Raw genomic sequence first — 12,497 nt, 5'->3', positions numbered from 1 at the left:
GAATATTCTTCGCACTAACAATGCCGAGATACGTTACGTCTTAAACTAAACTACTGTTTAAAGACAAACTGTTGGTTAACATTGTTACCAAATATTTTCAAAAGTTCAAAATGGTTCAAATAGCTCTGAGCACTATAGGACTTAACTCCTGAGGTCATCAGTCCCATAGAACTTAGAACTACTTAAAACTAACTAACCTATCACACACATCCATGCCCAAGGCAGGATTCAAACCTGAGACCGTAGCGGTCGCGCGGTTCCAGACTGTAGCGCCTAGAACCGCTCGGCCACTCCGGCCGGCTTTTCAAAAGTACTTGCCCAGTTTACATAAAATTTTTACATGATACTCTAATGAACATTCGGACGAACTTAGACTAATTGCTGGCCGCTGTGGCCGAGTGGTTCTAGGCGCTTCAGTGCGGAGCCGCGCTGCCGCTACGGTCCCAGTTTCGAATCCTGCCTCGGGCATGGATGTGTGTGATGTCCTTAGGTTAGTTAGGTTTAAGTAGTTCTGAGTTCTAGGGGACTGATGACCTCAGATGTTAAGTCCCATAGTGCTTAGAGCCATTTGAACCATTTAGGCTAATGTTGCGAATGCATATAATAAATAAATATACATGTAACATACACTGGTGTCCAAAATTAAAGCAACAAACCGCTGTTTCCCCGTCCTGTGTCTAATTCACAATATAACAAAGTTCATTGCATCTGTACTTCGTCGTTAACCTTCAAGTTAAAACGCTACAGTTGCCTGTCCGGAAGTACAAATGCAAAGACAGCTCGCGCTAAAATATCCTCTCTGTTCAAACTTTCCTAAATTAAACAGTGTGTCAGAGTGTGCCACAAGAAAATTTAACTGAACGCAACTCTGAATAATCACAAGTCCAAAAACTTGGCGGACGGAATCTGTGCAAATACCGTTATAGGTATTGCCTTCAAACACCGCCGACAAACTACCCTTCTTGACCATCCACGCCACTCCTTAAATACGCACGGCAGTTCCCTTCTCTTAGTGTCTTTAATATCACATACTTGATTGCAATCAGTTCATTAAATGTAAATTAATTAAGCTACAGATAATCTGGAAACAAAATTGGTGGCTTGATATAGCATCTCTGTCAAACAGGAATCGCGAGCCATGCACATCTGAGCAAAGCACGACCATCCGAGTGTCCCATATAAAATACCAAATGGATCATGTAACTGATGTCCGTACGATCCTGTTCTGCACCGAAGATGGTATTCCCGTCAACGGACAATCACGGCAACCGTGACGTCAGGACACCTATCAAACAGGGTTATGTTTCCGGAGTAGCCCCACATCCACAATCGCTGTTACAGTCACAGACAGTGCAGTATGCTTCAGGGAAGACACCTACCAGACTCTCCTCGGTGGAGTGCTATAGAAAGAAAGGAAGGAGGACAGTAGCAAACTCATTTGGCCCGATGGCTTAATGTGGATCGTTCTATTGTTTTTCGGGTGTGGCGACACTGTATCCCGAAGACCAAGGCAGGGTTGACCACATGTGACGCCAGAAAGAGAGTGCCGTTATTTGGCTGTAAGGGCACGAAGGAACCGCCAATGTAGGGCACGGCAATTGAAATGTGACCTCGCAGCATCCCCTGGACCTGTTGTATCGAGGCAAATGGTGCACAGAAAGCTTCTGCAGAGTGGCCTTTATTGTCGGAGATCTTCTGTATGTGGACCTCTGACGCGTCCTCACAGCAGGGAATGTCTAGAGTCGAGTCGTTGACATGCCACCTGGACGATCGAACTGTGGGCCAATTTCCTTTTTACAGATGAGACCCAATTTGGTGTGAAGAGTGATCCTCGAGGGATTCGCCTCTGGAGGGAGAAACCGATGTCGAGGAAGATCTCTAATGGTGTGGGCAGGGATTGTATTGGACATTCGAAAACCTCTCCAAGAAATTGTACTGATGAATCAGCAAGGTTTAATTACTGTCAGGTATTGTGACGAAATCTTGGGACGTCATCAGCGCTTTTTGCGAGGTGCTGTGGGATCAGATTTCGTACTGATGGACGATAATTCTCGACCTCGTAGAGCACAGATTGTTGATATTTCCTTGGAAACGGAGGATATTGCATGAGTGGCGTGCTCTGCTCGCTCTAACATGTCTGGGACGCACTAGGGTGACGGGCTGCATCACGTCAATATCCACAACCCCTCTCCAAGACTTACGAGCAGCTCTGCAGGAAGTATGGGGTTATTGTCTCAACATGAGATTGATGACATCATTCACAGTGTGCCCCGTCGTTGTCAGCCCTGTACTGCTGCCACACGTGGTCACACGCCATACTGAGCACATTAACCAGTTGTCGGAATGTGTGTGCAAATCTGTTAAGTTGGAAAAAAATGAACATTTTTGTCTACCGTTATGCACGTTGCAGTTGTTCAAATTCTGTGTCCATGCATTGTTTCTACTTTACTATCACCTGTTTATATTATTTTGTTGCAAAATAAACGCAAACTTGCACAATTTCCGTTTGTTGCTTTAATTTTAGACAGCAGTGAACAAGGGTGAAGCATCGTTAACAAAAATCCTGAAAATTTCTTGACCAGTTTACTTCTGATTTATATGCGATACTCTAACACAAACATTCGAACGGACGAAGGTTACAACACCTTACAGGTTTTCTGTTAAAACCGACTCGACAAAGAAAGTTCTATGATGTGCTCTGATTGAAAATTTGCTTTTTCATGTTTTATTTCTTACAGTCAGTTTTAGCGACGATAGCAGGGCATTTGAACCATTAGAAAAATTGTTCCTTCCATAGAAATCCTTTCTTACTATACATATTTCTAAAGAAAAATTGTATACACAGTGATGTGCTGTTTTGTTTTCTTGCTCGCAGTTGGTTTTCGCAAAAAAGGGCAAGTTTTATTTATGGCTCGTCGGCTTATGATTAGAAATCAACTATGGAATTTTAATTTGAAATAGCAAGAAACAAGGCTCAAGGTCAGGGAGAGGGAGTAAGTGGAGGACTAGAGAGAGGGTGAGAGGAAGCGGACACAGAGGAAACGAACAGAGAGGAAACGAGAAGATGTTCACCGAGACAGGGGAGGAGGCGGTGGAGAGAGAGTGGGGAGAAAGAGAAGGACTGAGAGAGGGGAATCAGGTATCCACAGAGAGAGGGGGAGGAGATGATGCACAGAGAGATGGGAGGAGGAGGAGGAGGGGATGGACGAAAAGATGGGGTCGAGGAGGTAGGCAGAGAGAGGGGTAGAAGGAGATAGATGGAGGATATCCAATTCCTGTACATATTTAACAATTGCGATAAATTGCCAGGTTCGCTAATAGAATTATAAAGTAAGTTCGTTAAATTTTTAAATATTTTTTCCATCCCTACCACCTTAAAGATTTAAATTTTTGGAGGTTTGCATTGGGCATGGATCTATTTTATTTCAAAAAATTTTAATGGAACCTCATATACATCTTAGTACTAAATTTCCGTGACGGGAGAAAGCTCACTCGGGTAAGCAAAAATTATAACAAAGTTATTAAAGTTTTGAACACAATACGCCGAAGTCGAGTCTTTGGTTTAACCGTTAGTGAGACATAATCACACGTGTAGTTCATAATAAAGATATAAATGTTTTGAAACAGAATAGGTCTGATTCCATATACTAGTTTAACCTACAGTAAAACACTGAATGTTCTCGGGAAAAAAATTGTTATTTTTTAAAAGAGGTTCAGTGATGACATCCTTGTTTTAGCGTATAAGTCTAAGTGTATCACCTAATGTACTTCTTGGAAATGAGCACATCTACTCGCTTCCCTGATAATAATTTTTAGAATCCTGACATTTTTACGATTTCCTTCATGCTATTTTCATTACTTTCCTGTACTGACTTCTACGAACGTACTTATTCAGGAAAGATGTCAACATTCAAGGATTTATGAAATCTATTCTGTACAGTCAACTCGGAATTGCTTTTATGATAGAGTTAGATCATGCCGCTGTGGTAGTTCCCATGGTTACTAGTTGCGCTAGACTTTGTCACCTTCCACAATATAGAGAATATAAGTTGCATCTAAACATAAAATAAAAGTGTCATATAACCTACCTGTAAACGAAACGCAACGCTGCAGAGTTCGTGCATGGAGAAACTTTGCAAAAGCATATAAGTTGTCGCTCCGAAACGCACTGTTCTTTTGATTCAAAATCGCGTAAGTGATCTTCCTCTATAATTCACTCTGCTGTAGCGCTTTCAGTTCTTTGACTAGTGTTGGGGTTTAGAAACAGTTCTATTCGGATACAAACCGCTGTCCTATATTGTCCGACCTTTCCCCACTGAATGATTTCGAGAAGTCTCTGGAGAGACTATTGCTGTGTAGTCCTATACCTTAGCGACTCCAGAGGAAGTGAAAGTACTGGTATGTGCTCACGGTATCACCACGTCTTGTACGAGGATCACAGGATCGAATCCTACCACGGCTTGGATGTAGATTTCACATGTTACGTTACCCAGCGACCCACACATATACTTACGTAAATGGGAAACTTTATACCACAATGCACGAGTTTTCTTGTGCTGCTGTCTTGAGTAGCCATGAGAGACTGATCTAGTATGGCTGCCGGTAGCGCAGTTTAACATATGGTTAGAGACTGTCCTCAGAGGAAGTATCCTGGACCATATAGTGACTTTATTGATGCTACTCCCTCTGCTGTTAGTGCTTCAGTCATTAGATATTGAATTATGATTAAATTCATTTGTCTTTTTTTAACTCGCAATTACATAAGTTAAAGTAGTCAGTAATATTAAGGTAGTAATTTTCACAATTTAGAAATGTGCACAAAATTTGTGCCAAAATGTAAAACAAAACAATATATAAATACTTAACCAGATATAAATGTAAAATTAAACTAGTCAATGTTTGCTGTTGTTGCCATACGATAATTAAAATAAACAAAGAACAATGCGTCAGTCTGATATTTATCATTGTTCTAATCACATAACAGGTAATAATGATTCAACTCTCTCCCCATTCGGAACAGATATCGATCATCTACTTTTATATGAGGTTTGATCTCATTTGATCCCACTAGCTCAAATACATTCTTGCATTTGACTGTGAAGTGGAAGCAAACAGCTGTCACTCCTCCTCCTCCCCCCCTTTTGCAGCTCAATGCAAATCGGAGAAATTTCTTGTCATACCTAAATCTCATAATGGAGACTGATGGCCAAAGGGTGGTATCACATCTCAAACATACTTTATCCGTATTGATCAGGCCGTTTGCGGTGTGGGGTCTTGCATTATTCTGCTGGAATATGCGATTTGATACTCTGGTAATGAAAGGTACGACAACAGAGTTTACCACTCTTCCCACTTACTGGCGAGTATCCAGCTACAGTCACCAAATAGATCTTGCTGTCACATCCAATTGCTCCTCACACCATGATCCCAGGAATTCGAGCAGTTCGTCCACTGACACGTTAGCGTCGACCGCTCAATATTCCAGTTGACTTAGGCTCTACTGCGAGCAAGTATCTGTTGTTTTTGGTGTGGTGTCAGCGGTAAATACTGTAGACTTCAATCCAGCACCCAATAATCTGTTCCCTACGGTACGCGGTGACTCATTGCCTAAATTCCATTCGTCAGAACTAGTCAAACAATCCTACATATTTCTCCTGGTTTAGTCCTTCTGAAAGGACACTTGGAGCCATATTCTTGTTCAGTAATCACGGCACTACAGATAACTGTGTGTGCGTCCGAAAGACAACAAGAAGCCCTGCATGCTGTCAAGTATGCTTGCTGTGTGGTGATCTCCACCTGAGAAGTTCCAGGAGCATTAGAAAAACAGAATAGTGAGGTGCTGGTAGTGTAAAAAATTCCATTTATGTTAGAGGAATTGTTGATAGAAAAGCTTACGTTTGTACGTATGACGCTTGTAAACGGAAAAATAAATTGTTCTCGGCAATAAAATAGAATGTTAACTCCAAAACATGTCTGTAGTCACAAAGTTTCTCCACTGAGATGTAACAAGACGTAGCCTATAAAATTTCTTGGCTATGATGGAACACACCGCAGTAATGTGTCTAAACTAAAGTGGCCCATCAGCAGCGCCGTAGAAAGTTAGTTAAATAGAATCTTCAATGACTGAAACATCCACTTACGTGTACTGAGCTTCATGTGATTGTACGATTTACTCCTCAGCTCCTTCAGGATGCTAAAATTATAAGTTGTACGTGAACAAGCAAGCAGTGAACGGCCTAGAGTACTCATAAATTCAAGCACTTAAACATGCAATAATGTTTTGTACAATCACAATTAAGTACGAAACGGCACCAAAGTTCATTGCATCTGTACTTCGCCGTCAACCTTCAAGTTCAAACGCTTCAGTTACGTGTCCTGATGTACAAATGCAAAGACAGCTCGCGCTAAAATCTCCGCTCTTTTCAAACTTTCCTAAATTAAACAGTATGTCAGAGTGTGCTCTATGAAAATTCAGCTGATCGCAACTCTGAAAAATCACAAGTCCAAAAACGTGGCGGACGAAATCTATGCACATACCGACATAGGTATTGCCTTCAAACACCGACGACAGATTGCCCTTCTTGACCATCCACGCCACACTTTAAATACGCACAACAGTGCCCTTGTCGCACTGTCTTTAATGTCACATACCTGACTGCAGTCAGTTCATTAAACGTAAATTAATTAATCTACAGAAAATATGGAAACAATTTTGGTAGCTTCTTCAGGGTCGGCACCACAGTCTCCATAAATCTGAAGAATGACGTCGTTCTACCAGGCTATATTTGGAAATTGTACCTCACCAAGAACTATTTGTTTCAACGGTGACTCATTCTCAAGTGCATCTACAGCAGATGTTGATATAGCATCTCTGTGAAACAGGAATCGCGAGCCATGGACATCTGTGCAAAGCACGGCCATCCGAGTGTCCCATATAAAGTACCAAATAGATCATCTAACCGAACATGACTTCAAACTGCGCATCGAATAAACTTGGCACTCCTTGACAACAGCAACTTACATTTCATTGGCAGGTCTTTTAGAAGGGACACTGAGTCACGCATTCAGGAAAATGGGCACTCATTTGAACGCCTCTCTCAAATGAACATCCCATCACCAGTACATCAAACTGAATACAACTAATTATGCATAGCATGCCGCATTTACTTCTAAAACTTTGAAAGTTTCTACTTCCATAACTAAGCCGATTTTGGAGATGATGACTTTGGGTTCGATGAAATGTATGAACACGCGAGTCAATACTGATTCTAAGACGTGTCTTAGAGTGGAATACACTCTTTGAAATATTGAAGGTATCCTGTAGCAGGAATACAACAACGCGAGCGAAAAGTTACATGTAACTTGTACAGAAGTCAAGCTGCAGTTACAAGAGTCGACTGATATGAAACGGAAGCAACTGTTGAAAAAATATTGTAACAGTGTGTAACCTTCCCCGGTCTCATTCAATCTGTATAGTGAGCAAGCAGTAATGAAAACCAAAGAGAAATCTGGAGATGGAATTAAAGGAGAAGAAACAAAAACTTTGACACTTGCCGATGGCATTTTAATTCTGTGAGAGACAGCAAAGGACTTGGAATAATAGTGGAGTGAAATGCATTGTGTCTTGTAATGTAAGACAACGGTAATAAAATGTATTGGAATTGTATCACGTGATGCTGAGGGGATTAGAATAGAAAATGAGATGCAAAAAGGAGTAAACGCGTTGCTGTATTTGGGTAGCAAAATAACTGGTGATAGTCGAAGTATAGTGGACACGAAATGCACAGTGGATACGGCACGTAAATCATTTTTGAAAAAGAGGCATGTGCTATATCTAATGTAAATCTGAGTGTAAGTAGCCTTCTCTGAAGGCATTTGTCTAGCGTGTAGACTTCGATGAAAGTGATACATAGACTATACATTGTGTTGACAAGAAGGAGTTACAATCTTTTGGAATGTGATGTTACAGAAAGATTCTGAGGATTGGACTGATAGATCGAATAACTAACGGGGAGGTAATAAAAGGAATTGGTGAAAAGAGAAATTTATGGCACAACTCCACTAAAAAAAAAGGGATCAGTCGACAGGACACACCCTGGAGCACCAAAGAATAGTCAGTTTCGTACTGAAGGTTGGGGGATAAAATCTGTAGAGGCTCAAATGGATGGAGGTTGCAATGGCGGATACTGTAGAGTGGTGAGCTAAATCAGAGCCGGCCGCGGTGGCCGTGCGGTTCTGGCGCTGCAGTCCGGAACCGCGGGACTGCTACGGTCGCAGGTTCGAATCCTGCCTCGGGCATGGGTGTGTGTGATGTCCTTAGGTTAGTTAGGTTTAAGTAGTTCTAAGTTCTAGGGGACTTATGACCTACGATGTTGAGTCCCATAGTGCTCAGAGCCATTTGAACCATTTTGAGATAAATCAGACCAGTTTTGACGCTGAAGACCACAATAATAACAACAACGAAAACTAAATTGTAAAGATATGCGTTAAATTGTTTGTATACAGTTGGTTTAAATACGTCAAATACATAATAGAAAAAATAATACTTCTTTAAATAAAACATAATTCATTGTTGTAACTCTCTGGAAAATAAGCCGTTCAGAAATGGCTCTGAGCACTATGCGACTTAACACCTGAGGTCCTCTGTCCCCTAGAGCTTAGAACTACTTTAACCTAACCAACCTAAGGACATCACACACATCGACGCCCGAGGCAGGATTCGAACCTGCAACCGTAGCAGTCGCGCGGTTCCAGACTGAAGCGCCCAGAACCGCTCGGCCACGCCGGCGGGCTTAAATAAGCCGTGTTCACAACTCTGCAGAGAGAGTAATATTCAGGCTGCTGAAGATGCTTCACAAATAAACGGCCGAAAAAGAACTGCCGTTGATTTAAATGAAATATACCTCCACGAACGTTCCTTACGTTTGCCCAAGTAAATGCATATTTCTCTCACTTATTATTTTGCAAGCTAGAGAGACAAACGCTTTATCCGAATATCTCTGTATAAATTATTTCCTACATGACGATAATCTATGAGCAGACAGAAGTATTTGTTCAAAACAGGGTGGATGAAATCATTCAGCTACTCGAATAACTGATGGCTTGAAAAAGTCATAAGAGGAAGCATAATGTAGTGGAGAAGTATGCTGCCTTCACAAGGCACGGAATTCATTCGATCGGTGACGGTTAACTTTCTACTTCATGAAATCTAAACAACGTTGTATTCCTTGAGACCTGTTACCAAGTTACCGACTCGCGAAATTGCAACGTAATTCGATAATTGTTGCGTTATGGCGAGGACTAACTTACAGAAGTAGTTTACTAGATAGTTTATAATGAAAAAATTGCTTTTGATTTTGTTTCTTTGCGGACAAACACGCAACCGTACACGGCAGACAAGCGTAATATCTCGCGATACGATCGGCCATTGTAATTCGGCAACAGCTCACGTATCAGCCTGGGGCTTTTGCGTTATCTACTTTGCAATCACCATTTGAAGGTCCATCACGTCACTGTCTACATGCTCCATTAGCAAACAAGAAACAATTTCGTTTGATGTCGTCTCATCTGGTCCAGCACTTTCAAGTTCGCATTAAACACAGCACAGTGTATTGTCAATGTATGTGGCAGGTGAAATAGGATACACGTTAAACGGAAATCTACTCAGCAGCCAAAGAAGTTCCCCCCGTTTGGAACAGACAGAACAGTTGAGATTTTGGTGCTCACACAGTAGATTTGTGATCGCCCTGTTTGTCTCCGTAGAGGCGACACGGTGTCAATAAGTCACACATTTGTGGGCATCCTGTGGGGCGGCTTACGCATATGTAAACATTTTCTCCCCGAACTTGAAGATTCATCCCAGAAATTGATGATCTCGAAAACCCGAATTCTCGTGTAATTTTGAGTAATTCTGTGATTCATGCGTCTTGCACCGATTATCATCCCACGTTTTCAAAGTCGTTTAACTCGTGACGAGCTCTTATGTTCACTACTCACCTGCTGAAACAGACTGCTCAGATACCGTGTCTCCTCTCGGGAAATACGCCGAGTCTATACTCTGTTCACCATAAGAATAAACTTGATGTACACATTACGCCATGTATTCTTCCGCGTTTGCTTGAATCTCAGTGGACTTCGCTTCACGTGGAGTGGAAGTCAAGCTGTGACAAGTTTTCTCCTTTAATTTAACTGTAAAGCCTTGCTGCTTGTCAATTTCGTGCTTCTAGGTTAACGGAAGAAATGTATACGTTTTGATGGGTGGGTTTGCGAGTATCAGAACATGTGACATAAACTTAGAAGTTTAAACTTTTGACACCCCTAAGGGGCGATAGACATTAATATGTGACGTAATCTGAACTTGATAGGCCTACCTGGTATAGAGACAGAGAGGAGGATAAAAAATGACCAATTTTTTTTTCGTGCGATATAATTACAAATTAACATTCTCGGATTTTTTCCTTTACTTGTACTGTGAAATCTTGCCCTTGCCAATTTTCTTGGCTGGATCACGGACAGGACCCCATATATTTTGATGACTCTGTTTACGTATATTAAAATATATGATGTACGTGGCCGTCTCTACTGACTGCAATGACTTAGAAGTTTAAATTTTTTCCACAGTGCAGGATTGTAGATTTTAGTTTGTAATTTAAAGTGTCAACCTGGTACGCCTACTCATTCAAAAAAGTTCAAATGTGTGTGAATTTCTAAGGGACCAAGCTGATGTGGTCATCGGTCCCTAGGCTTACACACTTCTTAAACTAACTTATGCTAAGAACAATACACACACACACACACACACACACACACACACACACACACACACACACACACACACACCCATGCCCAAGGGAGGACTCGAACCTTCGGCGGGAGGGGCAGCGCAATCAGTGACATGGCGCCTCTAACCTACTCATTCCAGAGAAAAACGGTTCTTAATAAACGGACCGACAGACAGACAGAAAAACAGATAGACTGAGAGACAACAAAGTAATTCTATATGGTATATAATTAAATTTTCCTTGAGACTATGAGTCCCAACTTTATCAACGATATCGATGGAAGCTGAATAAATGAGTTAGAATTTGTGCCACGACCGGAACTTGAACTCGGATTCAGTTCCCCTCCGTGGCACAAATTTTAATTCATTTATTCAGATTTCACCGGTTCTATATGGATTCCTTTTTACTGACTGAGGCACAGGATCCTAAAAAGGATTCAAAATCAAGTTTAGAGCGCTTTATCCTGTTGAATTAGTCAGTTAAAAACAATCTCATAACTTACGAAAAGTCGAAATGGAGGGTATTCCTAGTAATGATGTAAGAAATTAACTTTCACTATAATATTCCCAAAATAGAAATGCTTGCACTCACATAAAAAGCCTCATAATGGGTGGCTGCGCAAAAGTATGGTGCATAGGTGCTTGGCACCATATGGAATCTTAACGTGATGAGAAGTGACATCCGTCAACTTCTACCAGGACTGATCATAAACGCCCCTGTGCCAGATATAGCTCTGCAGACAAAATCAAATACTGTCAAGTATGATCGTCTGGTAGACACAGTGAGGCTGCATTTATAATGAAGCCTAGACCGTACACAGCCATCATAAAGTTAAGCAGGGGCTTGACTTCCCCTCCTCACCATGTACAATGTACGCTGCATTTTAAAATAGAAAGCGTTATCAGCTACTTGTTTTTCAGATCCCTCAGGCGTGGAAGCCACGTAATTATCTAGCCAAATTTTTAAAATTTGCCCTGTTGTTTCTCTTTCTATGTTCAGAAAACTTTAACCACGTTGACAACGGCTTAAAGGAAAACGCGTGGAATTTTCTGCGACAGCATAAAACCTAGTTTTATTGTCCTCTGTTCCAGCCTCCTTTGTGGTCTGCGGTTCAGCTGTGTGTTCAATGCTGCGGATAAAGAGCTAAAAACGGAAAACCATAATAACAAAGTAGCGAATGGTGCCACACACACAAGGCTACAGCGCTATTGGCTAGCAGAATGTAAATAGTGAAACTGAGATAAAGTTAGAAATAAATGAAAAGCAACTAATGGTACTCTATTTCCTTCCACACCTATTTTACAAATTATAACAATAAGCTATAAGATTTCCAGAATCCTTAAACGCGACATCTGTCTTGTTTCACAAATGTCATAAACGTAGTTTTCTACAGCGTCAAAGGTATTGCAGTTTGTATGCACCCACTTGCCACAGAAAGTGCACGCTTGTAATTTCAGACGCGAAATTCAGCACACAAATAGGGTCACTGTAGAGAGAGAAAGTCGTATTGAACTACTAAGCTTCATAAAAAACATCTTTTTTTTTCCTTTATTGATTTTAGATTCCCCCCCCCCCCCCCACCTGGGAAGGGGTGAACTAATAGCAGCTTATTACGCTGCTCTACAGCCGAGAGAAAAGTTAAACACACAATGGTGAGAGAACAAACAATAAAAAGGTAATAAAACGGTGGCTTTGTTAATAAAAGTAAAATGGCGG

At 41.3% G+C, this 12,497-nt stretch overlaps 1 protein-coding gene across 2 annotated transcripts in view; it reads left to right on the top strand.

Moving 5' to 3' along the window:
* LOC126187732 (uncharacterized) overlaps nt 1–12,497 on the top strand; it is a 69,910-nt gene that overhangs the window by 39,907 nt on the left and 17,506 nt on the right. The gene's annotated exons all lie outside the window — the stretch shown is intronic.

The sequence above is a fragment of the Schistocerca cancellata genome, chromosome 5, assembly GCF_023864275.1.
Source record: "Schistocerca cancellata isolate TAMUIC-IGC-003103 chromosome 5, iqSchCanc2.1, whole genome shotgun sequence".
In the NCBI taxonomy this organism is placed as follows: domain Eukaryota; kingdom Metazoa; phylum Arthropoda; class Insecta; order Orthoptera; family Acrididae; genus Schistocerca; species Schistocerca cancellata.
Note: the sequence above shows the minus strand (reverse complement) of the source record. Positions and strands in the feature narration are given on the sequence as shown.